The sequence below is a fragment of the Microtus oregoni genome, unplaced genomic scaffold, assembly GCF_018167655.1.
Source record: "Microtus oregoni isolate MIOR12 unplaced genomic scaffold, Mior012 000050F_000, whole genome shotgun sequence".
Taxonomy (NCBI): Eukaryota; Metazoa; Chordata; class Mammalia; order Rodentia; family Cricetidae; genus Microtus; species Microtus oregoni.
Genome location: NW_024543224.1, coordinates 332,148 through 351,556, shown reverse-complemented (window position 1 = coordinate 351,556; position 19,409 = coordinate 332,148). Strand labels below are relative to the sequence as shown.

The 19,409-nt window shown below is 36.9% G+C and overlaps 1 protein-coding gene across 3 annotated transcripts in view; it reads left to right on the top strand.

Annotated features, from left to right (window-relative positions):
- The first annotated feature begins 5,057 nt into the window (after positions 1-5,057).
- Positions 5,058-19,409, top strand: part of Tmlhe (trimethyllysine hydroxylase, epsilon) — a 99,363-nt gene continuing 85,011 nt past the window's right edge. For 2 of the 3 annotated variants that reach the window (XM_041636649.1, XM_041636647.1), the window contains exon 1: positions 5,058-5,198. The gene's annotated coding sequence lies outside the window, so the exon portion shown is untranslated. Of the gene's footprint in view, positions 5,199-14,182; positions 14,215-19,409 lie in introns of all 3 variants that reach the window. The other variant, XM_041636648.1, reaches the window with a different exon arrangement.

Here is a 19,409-nt window from a genome sequence, read left to right as displayed (position 1 = left end):
CACCAAAAATATTGAATAAAATACCACATGGATTTAGATCTTTCTTTTCTGTATTAGGTTCTTATGTGTGCTACTAAACAGAACTAAACTTATCTCCTCATTTATCACTATAAATAAGTGTTATAAAAAAGGATATTCAATTTTGCTGTTTGTCTAATATAACCAAAAAATAAATACACACACACGCATGCATATATATGAAGTTGGCAGCTGGTTGACTGGGATCTTGAGTGGTGAATGACAAGTGTATCTATTTCCAACATTTCCAAGTTTTGTGTTCCTTTCTATGAATCTTCAGATATGACATACTACCACAGCTTTGTGCACAACAGAAATGACTACTTCTTTAGGTCAGGCCATATCACAGTGAACTATGAACCTTAATTGCCACCATGACCTGAACAAAAACCATAAACAACTACACATGAATACTGTTGACCTATTTTTATTATCTGAACTTTGAATTATTGTTATTTTACTTTTGATGAGTTCATTTCATGGAAACTCTTGTTAAAGAGCACATTTTAGTTTTTAGTTTCTTAGTAAAATCCTACTGTGAGCTATCACAATAGTCTGCCTGGTACAGGGTCTTGCCTCAAAAGTTTGAAACAATCATGTTACAATCATTCTTTGTGTATTTAATGATCTCATCACAAAATAACAAAAATATGAATAATTTTTTGACATTGTGACTTTTGGGTTCCATACTAAGACCAAACAAGTCAAGATGGTGAAAGGAAGGCATTGGTGTCTAGGATTTTGATCAATCTTAAAACTGAGAAGCTGACCCAAAGGATATGTGTGTTAAATTTAACTAAATTTTGTCTAAGATTGTCTATATATGTAGCAAATGATAATCTAACTTAATATGTGAACATACTGCAACCTATTTTAATAATACGAAAGTTCTCCTTTCTTTCAAGTTTCAGTCAGCTGTTCTCAAAAATTACATTTAAAATTCTAGGAATGAGCGATTTTTAAGTTTTAAATAATTTTAATTCTGTATGTTGTTTTAATTGTCCTATTTTACCAATATTTTTTATTACTAATTATTGCTTTTATTCGATTGAGAGGTGCTTGGAGGGTAGGAAAGGCTGTACAATTTTCTGGAATCATCTGTGAAAGTTCTGACCTAACCAATGGCTTCAAGGATTCAAAATTTGAAGACGATATTTAATTGGGAAGTCAAGAAACTGCAAAATGGTGCTTAGTTGGAGGAAGTGGGCCACTGAGAGTGTTGCTTTGAAGGGCACATCTTCGCCCCAGTCTGGTCTCTCTCTCTCCTTTCTGACCATTATCAGGTAGGAGATAAGTGGCCTCTGCCAATATGCTCCCATTTCCATAATGTTCTGCTTTGTTTCAGGCCCAAAACACTGCAGCCAAACATGGGCTGAAAACTTTGAAACCATTAGACAAAATAAATCTTTCCTTCTTTAGACTCTTCCCTTCTGGTTGCTGTTTATAATAAGTGTGGCAAACATCTATAGTTATGAATGTACATAGTTAGGAACTATATACATGGTGTCTGCTATCCATTGTGGGGGGTCTTGAAATGTATCTGTTAAAGATAAAGGGAGACAACTGTAGTAATTTCACTCTTGTCATACCAGCTGAGGTTCAGACAACTACAGGCTGTGAACTGCTCAGACAATGCCTAAACAACAGGAACCACAAGCTGTAACCAAACATGATCATTTTGTACATCATTTCCATGTTCTATTTATAAATACTGATTGCCCATGTGGTGGGGGTAGAGCTCTCTGAACTTTTTCTGATACAGAAAGTTGTCAGATTCATGAGTTGTTCTTCAATCAAATAAGTGGGCCTAAATTTATCTAATCCTTTTAACAGTTTTAAGGACCATTTTGACTAGCACAAATTCAAATTAGTAAGTACAGCTTGAGCTTGAACTTTTCAAGAACTTTTAAGGTCTGAGTAAGATTAAAAAGTCAATTGAAATTTCAATAAAAATGTTAATAAAACTAAGATGTCAAGACAGAAATAATATTGGTTTCAGATAATGATTCCCATACATCATTCACTACAGTAGCCCATATAAGACATGATCGTAAGTTCGCTTAGATCAGGAGTTGGAAAATTCTTTTTATCTTTTAGAAAAAGATCTATTTATTTATTTTATATATGAGTGCTCTATCTGCATGTATGCCTTTATGCCAGAAGAGAGCATCAGATCCCACTATAGATGGTTGTGAGCTACCATGTGATTGCTGGGAATTGAACTCAGGACCTCTGGAAGACCAACCAGTACTCTTAAGTACTGAGCCATCTCTCCATGCCACAAGCAAATTATAATCCACAGAACCAGAACAAATCTTGCCTCCTGTTTCTGTAAATAAATTTTTACTAGAACACCTGCACACACATTCATTTATGTATATTTTTGTGATCTGTGGCTACTGCTACTTTATAAAATTAGGATTTAGTTGCAGACAGATTATATATGTCTCAAAAATAGCTGAAAATATGCACTGTATGATTTTACATAAAAATAATTTTAGGCCCTGGCTTGGATTATAAGCAATGAAGGCAGGTATAAATGAATGTGCATATTATAATTTGGAAGTTGAACACAAACAAGCTTAGCATTTTCTAGGAACAGAAGAAAATACCATTGTGGGATTGTTTTTTTCTATTTAGTATCCTAACACATTGTTCCTAGGTTATTTGGTTGTTTGGATTTTGGCCTTTTGTTTTAGACAGATTCTCATTATGAAGAAGTGACTAATCTCAAACTCATGATATTCCTGACTGGGTCTTTTTAGTGCTGAGATTACAAGTCTGTGAAATTATGCCTAGCTGTTCTGAGGTTTTAATCCATCCATATATTTACTCATTCCTAAAATATGTTCTGCGCCATACAGTACGTAAGTTCATACACTATGTAAGTTGTTACACACACACACACACACACACACAATCAAGAAAGTCAACAAGTAAATAATTTCAATGCTTTCCTTCCTTCCTTTCTTTCTTTCTTCTTTCTTTCTTTCTTTCTTTCTTTCTTTCTTTCTTTCTTTCTTTCTTTCTTTCTTTCTTTCTTTCTTTCTTTCTTTCTTTTTCTCTTTCTTTCTTTTTGAGACAGGGACTTTCTATGTAGCCCTGACTGTCCTAGAACTTGCTATGTAGAGCAGGATGGCCTTGAATTTTACAGAGATCCTCCTGCCTTTACCTTCCAAGTGCTGGGATTAAAGGCATATGCCAGCCACCATATCCCCTGACAAGAAACTTTTCTTCTACTATCCATTTACTATTGATCAAATTGTACTTGGACTCTGTCTTGTCTGGTTATTCATACTTTCTCTATTTCAGCCACTAAAATGTACTGTATTTTAAGATTACTATCTTAACAACAGATAATACTAACACTGCTTGACAGACATAACTTTATATGCATGGTCTCATTTAATCATTATAATCTTACGAGATAGATACTAGTATTATACCCACATATGAAATAGGACATTGAGGTTCAGAGAAGCAAAGCCTTTTGACCAAATTTGTAGGTGTGTTCCACATAGATGCATTTAGGGTATCTAATTTTCCTCCCTTATTTGTTCTGTTTCTGGGTAGCATCATGTACCAAAGGCACCCACCATCACTGCTGCTAAGGCATAGGTTTATAATAGCAATATTTGAGTCCATGTATTATTTTCTGGAAGCTCTTAGCATAGTTTATTACAGACTGATGTCAAGTATCTAGAGCCAATGAAAATATTTTTTTATGAAAGAACTCTTTTTAGGTTTAACTTGTTTTTTTATTATAGTTCCAATTGAATATGATTTACTTAGGTTTTAATCTCATCTTGGAAACTCATTCACTATTGTCAGGTTCCTTCATATTACCAGACATTAGATCATGCTTTCCTTCTATCTGGAATATTCTCCTTTTTCTTATTTGCCTGGTCCCCACTGATTTGTTCTTTAAGCTTAAAACTACAAAGGCATGAACTATGTCCTAGTTTTGATCATCATTTTGTACTCAGAGATCATTGCAGAGTTTGACATATATTAAGAATCCATATTCGTTGCATGAATGAATAGCAGTCAGATTAAATCTAGATTTTCATTTTATTTAGTTATTCTTAGCATTAATTCACATTTTGGGTATAATCTTTAGTGTGTATATTCAGTGACCTTAGGCAATTCTTAACCGATATTAAAGAATACATCTTATGCTTGAAAATCAAGTTTGAAAATTTTTTTTTGTATTTGAAAAATACAAAAGTTCAAAATGCTGCTTGTTCACTGCAAAGTAGAGATATGCAGAAAGAGAAATTATAGTCCAGAATAATTGATATGTGAAGCATATCACTGAGTGATAAAGTAGAATATATATTTACATAGAAAATAACAGTGCAAGAATCACAGAGGAATACCTCAATTGAATTTTAAAAAAAGAATATCAATTTTCCAAATAAACAACTGCAGACAGAAAGAATTCCAGGATAAACCATAGAGAAATATTGAAAGCCTCAGTAATAATAAAAATGTTTTCTTCTTCTGTTGATGTTGGATTGGCAAACTATTTTTGTACCTTTATGACATATTATTTCATGATTCATTTCTTAGTTTTTTTTATTATGCATTATTATTAAATTTCATTCACACAAGGTTGCTCATTCCTTGTGGTTTATTCCTCTTCTAAATCTCACTATATTAGCACTGTAACTGGGCCTTTGATTCAAAATGCTCTTCCGAATGTATGGAAATCCAGTAGTGAGGGATGAGACACATGGAAAGATAATGTAAGAAATTTAGTTCTTACAAAACCTCGATAAACTACTATTAATATTAGCATAACCAGATTATAGAAGAGCACAGAAATAGCAGGAAGGCAACCAGAATTTTACGTGCATTTTAATATCCTGGACCCATCTTTCTCTTATTATACCTCCAAACCTGTTCAATGAAACTAGAGCACTTGACTGATCTTTCTGGAATCTAGTCTTTAAAGGCGCCCCCGTGAGGCTCCCACTCCTGCAAGTCCGGAAGGAGAGGAGCGGGGCGGGGCCTTAAAAGTCTCTGCAAGGCTAGAGCAGGCTGGGGGAGGGGGAACGGGAGTCAGTCTGCCTTGGGGGCTGGGTAGTAAAAAGCAAAAGGAGTGACTAGGCTGCGCTTCAGCCACTCTTTGCTTGATTTTGTCTCCGCAAACTTCTGTGTCGCAACCTCCAGCACAGGTAGGTGCCGCTGCTCGGGTCTGGGAAGGGGTGTCTTAGGTGGCCAGGACCCACGGGTTCACCTCATCTTGGGCTTTGGGGCCTGGCACAGTGGGCAGTGGCGGCTCCAATCCCCATCCCAGGCTGATAATACTAACCTTACACTGACTGAGGAAAACATTTCTTTCCTTACTGCAAGGCTGTTCTCACGATTTGTGCTAGTTTTGCGACACAGTCCTGGCGATCAGCATAGGGCATTTTTGGGCCTACCTAACACTGTGAAACAGCTGAAGCAAGCTGCGTTTGAGAATGACACCCAGTATACATGTTTTCAAAGTCGGTTAGACCTTCCAGCCCTGAATTCGCCACTCATTTGGTCTCTACAGTTCAGCATGCCTCATTTTGCTCAGCCATGAAGCTGAGGGAGGAAACTTGCTTTTGCAAGAATTTACAGCGCTGCTGTCTTTCTCTCATTTTCACTAATGTTCTCTGACCAGATTTTACCCTTAGTGTGCACCTCTTACCCAGATCAGGGCTGTCAATGTAGTTGCAGAATAAGTCTTGGGAGAAGGTAGGCTAGAAACCTTTCTTTCTGTTCTGAAAAAAACTATGAAGAACCTTTCTAAACTATTGGAAATATTCATTTAGTGCACGAATTGAATATCAACTCTAAAATGCTCTTATGAATACTTTATTAGTAAAAAATTTAAACAAAATTATTGTCCAAAATGTTGTGTACTGAATAAACATAATATACCACCAGTAAGTTTCATGAAAAAAATAGTTTTAAGTTTCACTATTTAATTACTGAATAAAAATGCTGAACTCTCCTATTTAGGAGCACTTCAATAATCCATTATCCTACAGTGGTCTTATTTTATTGTTGCATTTTAGCAGGATACACTTTGGTTAAAACTTAAAAGCAGTTCATTTTACATTAGGTAAGTGACTACAAAGTTACAGAAGTAATATGAACTCTTTGGACAAATATTGGGTCTTCCAAGTCGTCCTTATTGTAGAACAACCATGAAAAGAAAATATAATTTACCACAATATTAAAGAAGTTATACATTATCTCATAAGCAGTGTGATGAACAGAATGTTCGCTCTAGTAGAGTTTGAGGACTTCTACTGTGTGTTCCTCCTACTTCTTTCTTGGAAATAAAAACTGGAACAAATAGATAGCTTCCTTGTCTTGGTGTCTGTCTCAGGAGTCAGTACTACTCTGCCTCTGTTTGTCAACTCTGAGAATGGCAGCAAAATATCCGTTCAGTGTCTAAGCTTTTTCTAGCAGCTGTGTTTTCTGCCTTTTAAAACTGAGGCTCCTATTGTTCCATGCAAAGACTGAAAGCAATGAGAGAATCATGGGAAAGCCCAGCCTGTGCCACACCTGCGAGTTCTAGGCAAGAAGTGGCTGATAAAGAAGGGAGATATTCTTCTGAGTAAAAAAGTGGACAAATGGCTTCTTGAATGGTCTCAGGAGGGTGGCGCTGAACATCTGTTGAATGGTCTTGAGGGTGACTTTAGGCTTGATTGTTTGGAAGGACCCACTGGTGACTGTTTTGTTAGCCATATTTTTGCTCTTTTAATCTGTTTTCCTGTATTCCTCATACTCCGTTAAGTAGTGAATGCCTACTCTGTGCTAGGACAACCCACTTACTGTCCTTAGGAACATAGAAATGCAACATAGGAGGGAGACAGGAATTGGACCTTAAACATGCTCAGTTATGAGGCATCCTCACCCTTCTCCATCATCTGTTTCTAGCCAGTATAGAGTTTTGTCACTTCCACATCATGAATATTTTAAAAATCATTCCATTTCTCTTCTACCCTCCAAATTTCAAGCCAGCAAAATGTAATCAAAACACAGTATATTCATGTATAATTATATATTGAAACTCCTTTGTATAATTTGCCAGACTTTTCTGAAAGGGCTGCAACATTTTTTACATTCAGAATAATAGACTTTTCTGAAAGGGCTGCAACATTTTTTACATTCAGAAAATTCACATTAACCACCATCTGTGTATGAGAAATTTGAATTATTTTTGCCCTTCTCAATTGTATTATTTTTCCTTTTCAAAAACAATTACATTTTTTTCTTGTAGTGTGAGCTAGTATACAAATAGACATGTAGACAAATGGAATACAATAAAGGCTCCAGAAAGAAACATCTAAATTTTGCATAAGGAATCAAAACATATTGAAGAAAAGACAGCCTCTTTGACTGGAAAAAACTATCCACATGTAGAAAAATGAAACATATTTCTCCCCTGTATGCAAATCAATTCAAAGTGAACCAAAAACCTTAAAATAAAGCTCAAAAATTGCTAGAAAATAAAACAAAGGGAAACACATCGGTATATAGGTATAGGTAAGGACTTTCTGAAAAGGACTCCAATAGCACAGGGAATAATTCCAGGGATTGGCAAATAGAATTATATGATACTAAAAAAAGCTTCTGCTCAACAAAGGAAACAATTCCTACTCTATCCTCTTGGGTCTTACACTCTTTCCACCTCTTCTTTAAGGAACCCTGTGGGGAAGGATTTGATGGATACTTCCCATTTAGGGCTGAGTGTTCTGAGGTCTCTCATTCTCTGCATATTGCTTGACTGTGGGTCTCTGTCTTTGTTTCCATCTGCCAAAAGAGGAAGCTTTAATGATGACTGAACAAGGCACTGATCTGAGTATAGCAGAATATCATTAGATGTCACTACATTGTTGTTTAGACCAGTAGTATTTGGTTTTACCCTAGCTCTCAGCTATGGGTTCCATCTCGTGGAATGTGCCTTAAGTTAAATCAGATATTGGTTAGTTACTTCCACAAGCTTTGTGCCACCATTGCCCTAGCATATCATTCAGGCAGGATAACATTGTGTATCAAAGTATTTGTGTCTGGATTGGTAATATATTTCTCTTTTGGTAATGTGCAAGTGCATTCCTGTACCAAAATTACTAGAACATAGGAGTGAAGACTCTATGTAGGCCATCAGCTCAACTTCTCTATGTTCAATGAGTTATGTTGGTTTTGTCCTCAGCAATTGGGTCTTGCTGTCATTTTGTGGAGAACAACAAATAACCTTGGCAGCAGCCTGGGTTGTTTGGGGATTGAAAGAGACCCCTTTGGCCAACAACTTAGTTAGTTGTAAGCCAATCCCAGTGCTTCATTTGGTGACAAGCGATGGCCAGTTGGGAGCTTTGTTTCCCCATTATCTGGTAACTTTCTTCAGATGACTTTCATATATGTAAATATTTTAGGAAGTCTCTACTGTATGAAGTTTCCATCACTTAATTTTAGTTATCTCTCCCCATATTACCTCCCTTAGCCCCCTTGATCCTCCAGTTCCAGCCCCACCTCTCAACCATATTGTCTATTTTATTTTTCTTTTCTAACAAGACCTATCTGTACTGTACCCTCTAGTTTCTTCCTCTATATCTAACCTCACTGGATCTATGGATTGTAGCTTGGTTATCATTTACTTAGTGGCTAACATCCACATTCAAATACATACATGCAATATGTATCTTTCTGGGTCAGGGTTACCTCACTCCAGATTTTTTCTAGTTCATCCATTTGCCTATGAATTTCATGATGTCATTATTTTTAACAGCTGAGCAATACTCCATTGTGTAAATATGCCACATATTTTTAAATCTAGTCTTCTGTTGGGAAACAACTAGGTTGTTTCTAGTTTCTGGCTATTATGAATAGAACAGAAATAAACATGGTTGAGCAACAGTCTTTGTGGTAGGATGGAGCATCCTTTGGGTTTATGTCCAAGAATGATATAGCGGGTCCTTGAGGTAGTTCAATTCCTATCTTCCTGAGGAACTATTGCACTGATTTTCATAGTGGCTGTACAAATTTGCACCCCCACCAACAATGCAAGACTGTTCCCTTTACTCCACATCCTCACCAGTATGAGCTATAATTTGTTTTATTGACCTTGGCCATTCTGTTGACTTGTGTAAGATGAGATCTCAGCATAGTTTTGTTTTTCATTTCCCTAGTGGCCAAGAATGTCAAACATTCTCTAAGTGTTTCTTAACGATTTGAGTTCCTCTTTTGAGAATTCTCTGTTTAGATCTGTACCCCATTTTTTATTATTTATTCTTCTCTCATACAGTATATCCCAACAGCAGCTTCCCCTACTTCCACTTCTTCCAGTTCCTCCACCTCCCCTCTCCACCAGGTTCATTCCCCTCATTAACCCCCGCCAAAAAAAAAATTAAAGCCCTTCTAGGGACATCAACCACGCACTGAATAGCAAGAGACAATAAGATCAGGAACAACCCCTCACATGAAGGTTGGGCAAGGCAACTCACTAGGAGAAAAGGGTTTCAGGAGCAGGCAAAAAAAGTCTAAGATACCCCCACTTCGACTGTCAGGAGTTATCCCAAGAAACCAAGCCAACAACCATAACATATAAGCAGAGGACCTAGCATAGACTTACACGGGCTCTGCAATTGCCACTTCAGTGTGAGCCCCCCTGAACCCTGCTTAGTTGATTCTGTTAGCCAGGCTCTCCCACTGTCCTCAATCCCTCTGGCTCCCACACAATTCCTCTTTACCTTCTTCCACAGGTGTACCCCATTTTAGCTGGATTTTTTTTGTTTTCTTGTTATCTAATTTTTGAGTTCTTTATATATTTTGGATATTAGCCTTCTATCAGATGTATAGATGGTAAAAATTTTATCCATTCTGTAGGCTGCCACTTTGTTGGAATGACAGTGTTTTTTGCCCTGCAGAAGCTTCTTCGTTTCATGAGGTCCTATTTAGTAATTGTTGATCTTAATGCCTGTTCTAACAGTGGTCTGTCCAAAACATCTTTTCCTGTGCCAATGAGTTTGAGAATATTCTCCACTTAATTCTTCTATCAGGTTCATTGTATCTGTTTTTATGTTTATGTGTTTATCCATTTGGAGTTGAGTTTTGTAGAGGATGTTAAGTATAAGTCTGTTTGCTGTAATGCTCTTTCTCTGTTCATTTGGGTATCAGAATAATTGTGGCCTCATAAAATGAACTGGGCAGTGTTCCTTCTGTTTCTATTTTGTGGAACATTTTGAGGAGTATTGATGTTAACTCTTCTTTGAAAGTCTGATAGAATTCTGCATGAAAACCATCTGGCACTAGGCTTTTTTTTTGGTTAAGAGGCTTTTTAATAACTACGTATATTTCACTAGGATATAGTTTTATCTAAATTGCTTATTTGATATTGATTTAACTTTGGTAAGAGTAGCCTATCAAGAAAATTATCAATTTCTTTTAAATTTTTCCAGTTTGATGAGGTACAGGTTTTTAAAGTATGTCTCCATGATTCTTTGGTTTTCCATGGTGTCTGTTGGTATGTCTCACTTTCACTCCTAATTCTATTAATTTGGATATTTCCCCTTTGCCTTTTAGTTAATTTGGATAATGGATTGTCAATCCTACTAATTTTTCTCAAAGAACTCTTTGTTTATTGAATTTTTGTATTTTTTTTTGTTTCTATTTCATTGATTTCAGCCCTGAGTTTATTTCTTGCCATCCATTCCTTTTGTGTGTGATTTCTTTTCATTCTAGAGCTTTCAGGTGTGCATTATCCATTTGTCTGTTGAAAGGTATTTAGATTGTTTCCCTTTCCTGGCTATTGTGAATAGGGCCTCTGTCCTCCATATGTGCACCCCCGACACACACACACACACACACACACACACACACACACACACACACACACACATACACACACACACACACACACACACACAGTAAATGAAATGCTTTTTTTAAAAGTGTACCATTGACCATCAGAAAATATAAATATCTGTGTTGTTTATGCGAGGTGAGGTTTGGAATCATCTTTGAAGAATGGAAATTTTATAAAGAGTAAACAGTAGGGATGAAGCTTCCAATTGGGTAGCAGCTAGAGTTCTTGATGTTCTATAACTTAGGTATGTGGTATCGTCAATAAGTGTCTTTAGTTGGTCTTAGTGACAAGGTCTGGGGCATGGGGGTTACAGTAGCATTGGTTGCATATAATGTTTGGGGATCTATGGGACCTTGTTGGCCAACAATTATAAAAGAGGTAACTCTTAAGTCCACTCAGTATTGGAGCATGCTCTTAGGATTGAAGGGGGTGGGGTGAGAGGCTATGTGGAGTGGGTGGGACGGGAGGTGGATGAGGGGAGGGAGTGGGAATTTGGATTGGTATTTTTTTAAAGTAATAAAATAAAATAAAAAAAGAAATGCAAAAAAGGAGGTAACTCATTCTTGGTAGTATGTGTGATAGTGGTCTTGTACCCTGTAAAGATTTGTCACTTGTATTGGTTTAATAAAATGCTAATTGTCCGCTATGTTCAGCTAGTCCGGATTTATCCCATGCTTTTTCAGACCTAGGCCAGCTGGCCTTGGTGAGTTCCCGATAGAACATCCCCATTGTCTCAGTGTGTGGGTGCACCCCTCGCGGTCCTGAGTTCCTTGCTCGTGCTCCATCTCCTTCTGCTCCTGATTTGGACCTTGAGATTTCTGTCTGGTGCTTCCATGTGGGTCTCTGTCTCTGTCTCCTTTCATCGCTTGATGAAGGTTAATATTCATGAGGATGCCTATGTGTTTGTCTTTGGATTCACCTTCTTATTTAGCTTCTCTAGGAACATGAATTATAAGCTCAATGTCCTTTATTTATGGCTAGAGCCAATGAGGAATCCTGAGAACTCAAGAACAATCGCAGTGGGTTTTTGATCCTACTGCACGTACTGGCTTTGGGGGAGCCTAGGCAGTTTGCATGCTCACCTTACGAGACCTGGATAAAGGTGGGCGGTCCTTGGGCTTCCCACAGGTCAGGGAACCCTGATTGCTCTTCGAGCAGATGAGAGAGGGGGACTTGATGGGGGAGGGGGAGGGAAATGGGAAGCGGGTGAGGGGAGGAGGCAGAAATCCTTAATAAATAAATAAATTTAAAAAAAGACAAAAAATAAATAAAATAAATAAATATTAGAAACTAACACTGTATACTAAATAAATAAATAAATAAATAAATGTTAGAACTGCAAAAAAATGCTAATTGGCCAATAGTCAGGCAGAAAATATAAGTGGGGTGACCAGGCAAGGAGAATTCTAGGAAGATGAAAGGCTCAGTCTGCAGTTGTCACCCAGACTCAGAAGAAACAAGATAAGGATACCTCACTGATAAAAGGTACCTAGCCACATGGCTAACACAGACTAGAATTATGGGTTAATTTAAGATGTAAGAATTAGCTAAAATTATGCCTAAATTATTGGCCAAACAGTGTTGTATTTGATATAATTTCTGTGTTATTATTTGGGTCTGGGCAGCCAGGAACCAAACGAACAGTCTCCATTTACAGTAGTAGGGGTTTTATTTGGTAGTGTCTGGTATCTAGTTGTGATTGGCCCCCCATTATAGGGTAACTTTATTTAAACTCCATATGTGAATATTCATTCTATCAGTTCTATTCTTCTATAGAACCCTGGCTAATATACTTGGTAAGAAACTTGGCAATTACCTATCATCTATAGGTATTCTAAATAAAACATACATATCTAAATCTTTAAAGAGAACATTCGTATTTGAGGGAAAATATGATATGCTTGTCTTTTTGATTCTGTGTTACCTTTCTCATTATGAACTAGTTAAGGAGCTATGGGGAAGAGGAAATCTTTCAACGAATGGGATGGTGTGGGAGGTCCTTCTGTCTATATTTTGCTTTTGTTGGTTAATGAATAAAGAAACTGCCTTGGCCTGATTATAGGGCAGAACTTAGGAAGGTGGGGAAAAACTGGACTGAATACTAGGAGAAGGAAGGTGGAGAGAGAGAAGCCATGGAACTGCCAGAGGCAGACGTGCTGAAACTTTGCTGGTAGGTGACAACCTAGTGGTGATGCACAGATTACTAGAAATGGGTTAAATTAAGATGTAACAGTTAACCAAAAAGAAGTCAGAGATAATAAGCCAAGCAGTGTTTTAATTAATATAGTTTCTTGTGGTTATTTTGGTTCTGGGCAGCCAGGCCAAACAAGTGGCCTCCTACTACAATGGGAAAGAGAATATATTGTTATGATGTAGGATTACCCTCTGTATGCTGTGAATACCATTGGTTAATAAATAAGCTGTTTTGGGCCTGTGATAGGGTAGAACAGAGCTAGGTGGGGAAAAGTAAACTGAATGCTGGAAGAAAGAAGGTGGAGTCAGAGAGAAGCCATGACAGATGCTGGAATTTACCTAGTAAGCCACAGTCTCATGGCAATACATAGATTAATAGAGATGGGTTAATTTAAGGTATGAGTTAGCCAGAAATATGCCTAAGTTATTAGCCAAACAGTATTGCAAATAATATAGAATTTGTTTGTGTTCATTCTCTTCCTTCCACCATCCTTCCCCTTTCCATTGGCACCCTTCATCTCCCAAAATAGTTCCCTTATGATTTCCTAGTGTGTGTATTGTGTGTACTCTTTTCTCATAGTAAATTCTCATCATTAAAGTATATGTAGTAGTATTTATTCAGTTAATGCCAAAAAGATCTGAGCTCTGCTTTTGTCAGTTGTTATCATTAATTTCTGTTTTTTTAAACTTCATTATATATTATCCTATAATGCTCGAAGACAGTTTGCTTTATCTCATGGTTCTTTTCTTTTTGGATTGTCATTTTTCTCCTCCATACCATGAAACTACCTTTCTATTCTGGCATTGTGGTTTTTTTTTTTAATTTTCGAGACAGGGTTTGGCAGAGGCAGGTGGATCTCTGTGAGTTCGAGGCCAGGCTGGTCTACAAGAGCTAGTTCCAGGACAGGAACCAAAAAGCTACGGAGAAACCTTGGCATTGTGTTTTATTTACTTTGAACAAGTATACAACCTACTGAGTCTAGTTATTATTACTTATATGTACAATCATTTAGGACTGATCACTTGGGATTGCTTATTAGGAGAAAACAAGATTGCAATACTAGAGAAAACTTATTCTCTTTCTCTCTCTCTCCCTCTTCCCCCTTCTCTCTCTCTCTACAGCCATTGATTGTACACAGCTCTGCATCTAGGGGGTGAGTGAAAATTTCCTCAGTCCACATTAGTATGTCAACTGCTGTTGTTTCATGCTGATCTTGTTTAGGTGACCATAATCTGAGATTTCATGGGTATAGCTTCCCTACCATACATAGATGACACTGTTTTGTAGCATATGTCTTGGTACTCTGGCTCTTACACCCTTTCCACCCTTTTCTCCTATGATATTCCCTGGATCTTAGGTATAGGGGTTGTGTTGTAGACTTATTAATTGGGGTTGGACACCCCATACTCATTTGTTCTCTATATTTGGACAAGTTGTAGATCTTTGTAGAAACTTTTGTATGCTACAAAAATAAGCTTCTTTGATTGGGGTGAGAACTAACTCCACTTACCTATAAGTATTTAGAATACAGTTAGAGATTGTGATTTAGGAAAATGGCAGTGGTAGGTTCTCCAGGGTCTATGATCACTCCAGCCATGGATAATTGACTAGCTTTACAATACCAGTCATAATTTTCCTCTTATTGAGTAGGTCTATTGGTTACCCTCGAAATATAATTGCCATTATTGCACTAGTGGGGATGCCATGCTAACTGGTCATTGTCCTGGTTTGCAGGCTTAACAGCTAGGTGGGGCTATTGATTCCTTTTTCTCCCTTGACACCTTCTGATACGATGAGAATTTGTCCTCAGGGAGGAGGCTTCTATATCATTTCCAGTTCAGTCCCTGCAAATTTTGTGTCTAAAGTATGCAGTGTCTTCAGCAATAGGATCTTACACTCAAGTTCTGGTAGGTGATCAAGAGTCTATGTTACTTTATTAGTCTCTTAGATCTGCTCTTACCAACAAGTTGAAGGGAAGTTTTCCATGGCTGGCTTCTTTGTTTTATTGTTTGTTGTTTGTTTTACATAATAATGGTTGTTGGGGAGAGCATTATCATCCCATGTGGCATATTTCTATTTAAACTGTGTGTGTTTGTGTTTAAGTAAACTTTTAAAATGTTTTATATGTTTTTTCAAGCATCTTTAGTGTTATTTATCTCTCTTTCCTGCCTTTCTTTCTGTATTACCCTTACTCCTCCACAATTAAAGCCCCTCCCTGTTTTCTCCTTTCCCTCTTCATAGAACTAATATTCTATTATACCCCACACCTAGAGCTCTTATCCCCTACTCCCACCATGTTCCTTTTCTACTTTTCTTGCTTCTTCAGTTACTTCAGGTTATATATCCAAATCTAAAGATTTGGAACAAGGATCCACAAATAAGAGAGAACATGTGACATTGCTCTTTCAGAGTGGGGGTTACCTCAGTATATTTTCCAGATCCCTTTATTTTCCTGAGTCTTTCATGATTTCAGTTTTCTTTACAGCTGAATAGGATTCCACTGTATATGTACCACATTTTCAGTATCTGTTCATCAGTTAAAGATCATTTATGTAGTTTCCATATCCTAACTATTGTAAATAGAGTGATAATGAACATAGCTGCATAGGAGGAAATCAAGTTCTTAGGATATAAAGTTTTTAGTTTTATGAGGTCTTATTTTTCAATTATTGACTTTAATTCCTGAGAAAATACAGTTCTTTTAATAAAGTTATTTACTATACATTTATCTTGTAAGGTACTGCCTATGTTTTCTTCTATTGGTTATAGTGTTTCAGGTTTCACATTAAGGTCTCTGATCCATTTGGAGTTGATTTTATGCAGGATGGTAGACATGGCTTTAATTTCATTCTTCTACATATGAACATCCAATTTTCCCAATATCATTTGTTGAAAATGGTGTTTCCTTCCTCCAGTGTATATTTTTAGCATCTTTGCCATAACAGAGGATTCTAATTACATTCACTCATGTTTGAGTGTTCTATTATGTTCTGTGGGTCTACATGTCTGTTTTTTTTGCCATCACAATGCTTTTTTCTTTATTACTATAGCTCTGTATATAGCTTAAAATATGGTATGGTAATCCGTCCAACATTGGTCCTTTTGCTCAGAATTGCTTTGGCTATGCAGGGGCCTTTATTGCTTCCATATGAATATTAGGATTTTTAAAATTCCTTTTATGTATTTTATTTTTCATATTTGCTTTGTGGTTTAATTCCTCTACTTTATCTTCAAGTCTGTATATTCTATTTTCTACTTGATTGATTCCTGCAAAGCATTCTTCTGAGTTTTCTACTTGGGTTATTAATGTTTTTCAACTTCATCTTCATTTCAGCTTGAATTTTCTTCAGCATTTCTGTCTCTTTTTGAATGCAGTTTTAAAATCCTGATTTTTTTCATTTCCTGGTGTTCATTTAGTTCAGTGGTTCTCAACCATTCTAATGTTGTGGCGTGGCCCTTTAAAATAGTTCCTCCTGTTTTGGTGACCCTCCAACCATAAAATTATTTCATTGCTACTTCATAACTGTTATTATAAATATCTGATATGCAAAATATCTGATTTGCAACCCCTAAAGGTTGCAACCACAGGTTGAGGACCTGACCTAGGTAACTGTGATTGAGTCATATTTCTACAGGACTGGTGAATATAAGGAGGAGAATACTATCTTGTTCTTTTATAGTATGTGTGTGCTTGCTTGCACACATGTTGATCTGGGTTTGTGGATTTCTTTCATTGATTATGGGTCTGATGTGAGATTCTAGACTGACTCTGTTATATGGAAATTTGATTTGCTTTTGCTGTTGCCCAAGCTTGTATGACTTAAAATCTAGTATGAAGAGTTAGTAGATTAGTCCTGTGGCCACTTGGTACTCATTGTTTATTGGTGTTGTAGGAGTTATTTCAGTTCAGTGGTAATGAAGAAAGCATGCAAATGTGACTCCCAGTTTGATCTGCTTCAGCTAATGCACAATCTGTACTATCTGATATAGGCTTGGGAGTGTGAAGAAAGTTTGGGTGGGAATCTGGGACATTCACCAGACTGAGCTGGTACACAGTATGCGTGACCAGGGATAGGTCTGGGAGTGGGGAAACAGCTCAGGGAAGGAATATGGCAGTGCATTTTAAAATCCAAATCAGTTAATTTTGTGTGTGTTCTAACTTTGTACCTTAAATCTTACTGCTTGTGCATTGATGGGGAAGCATTTATTAGTGGCAAGAACAGAGGCTGATAGATGACCCTATTAGACTTCATATAGCTTGAAGATGTTTTTGGCCCATAGTGTTCTGGCAACCAGTGTTGAATTTAGTTCTTGTGGTAACCACCATAAAGTGCCTCTAAAATGTCCAACCAAAAAGAGTGTAGCTGGCCAAGTGCCCAACTTCTGCATTCTTTAATCCATTATTATTTTCCTGCCAAAGCCACCGTTTCCATGGATGGCTCCCAAATACTGAATGAGCAAGGCAAGAATACTAATGAAGACCATTCCATGGAGACCTAGATTCTTCTAATGACCATTTTTGGCTTGAAGATTCTCCAACAATTTTGCTGAAACTATACAACTGCATTGCAGTCTAAGACCTTGCTTACATCTTCTTCTTCAGAAATTAGCTCTGCATCATGATATGATGGCTGTCCCAGTTTTAAAACTCTCTCTGCATATTCTTTCACATGATTTACTCCAATAACTTTCTTGCATGTGTATATTTCTATTTTGGCATCTTTTGTTTTGTTTCATTTTGAGACCATGTCTATATATACCTGGCTGTCCCAGAACTTGCCATTTAAACTAGGCTAACTTTAAACTCACAGAGCTCTGCCTGTCTCAACCTCCTGAGTACTGGAATTAAAGGTATACATTACAATGCCTGGCTTGACATCTTGTATTTTAGAAGATTTAAATCAGTGTAGCTGTCAGCATTACAATTGTGGAAGTTTTATATGTAAACTCTGTATATCTCATATCTAGCTCTTCTCTAGTGATTATTTTCAAACAGGCTTGGTCTTGCTGGATCATCACTGCCCCCTTCTCGCAACAAAAATTGTTGTTTATACTTTACTTACTTCCTTACCTCAATTCGGAATTGAATTATGAGAACTTGATGAAAATGAACTACTTGTTCATTTCCCAGCCACCCAGATCCAAATAATCACACAGAAACTGTATTGCAATACTGTTTGGCCTATTAGCTCTGGCTTCTTATTAACTAACTCTTACATCTTAAATTAACCCATTTCTATTAATCTGTGTAGCACCATGAGGCTGTGGCCTACCAGTAAGGTTCTGTAAGGCATCTTTCTCATTTGGCAGCTACATGGCATCCTCCTAAATCCACCTACCCTCTTTCTCTATCTCTGTTTGGATTTCACACCTGGTTTTGCTCTGCTAAGCCATTGACCAAAACAGTTTTATTCATTATCCAATAAAAGCAACATATATACAGAAGGGCATCCCACATCATCTCTCCTTTTCTGTCTGAATAAAAAGAAAGGTTTTAACTTTAACATAGTAAAATTACATATACAAAACAGTTATTAAACAAGAATTATAGTTACAATATTTAGTCCATTTACATTTCGCAAATTAAGGAAAATACTCTTATCATCTATCCTGTCTTTGTGAGTCCAAAGTTTCATATCTAATTTATCTTTTATCATAACTAAGGAAAACTATAACTATCTGTCTTCAATTCTTCAGAGGCCCCAGAAGGATATATATTATTACCTAAGTAAACAGGAAGTGTATTGTAAGCAACTTCCAAAGTTCTCAAATTGACAGAGACATCATGCTGCCTGGACTGTCACCCAATGTTCTTCTGCAAAGTTGGGGTATCCATCTATAGCCTACAGCCCCATAGTATCTTCTGTGTCCTGCAGAATGTCTGGCAGACTCTTTCGTGAAGTAGGAACCCTGAAGGACTGTTTCTCTTTCTTTAGGCAACTTCAGCAGTCATGTTTTTGTGGGTCCTGCATGTTCAGTTCATACTGCATATCATCAAGTAATACAGGCAAGCACAGTTTCTTGCCCAAATGACTAACAAACTCTATAAGGAGCTTCTTCAATGCCCATCATCCTCTTGAAGTAGATTGGTATGCCAGAAGCAGACATGTCTCCCTGTTGAGAAAAGTCTAAATTCTTAAAACATTTTAAATGCCATATTCCATAGGTCTTTGAAGCATTGAAGATTATCTAACTGAAATATATCTCTTTATATCTAGAAAACCTAACATGACTGGAAATTTGATTATTATAAATGATTATGAATCTGTAATTTTTAATTATACATTACATTTTTAAATGAACTGCATAAACACAATACCCTAAACACGAGTAGAAGTATATATACAC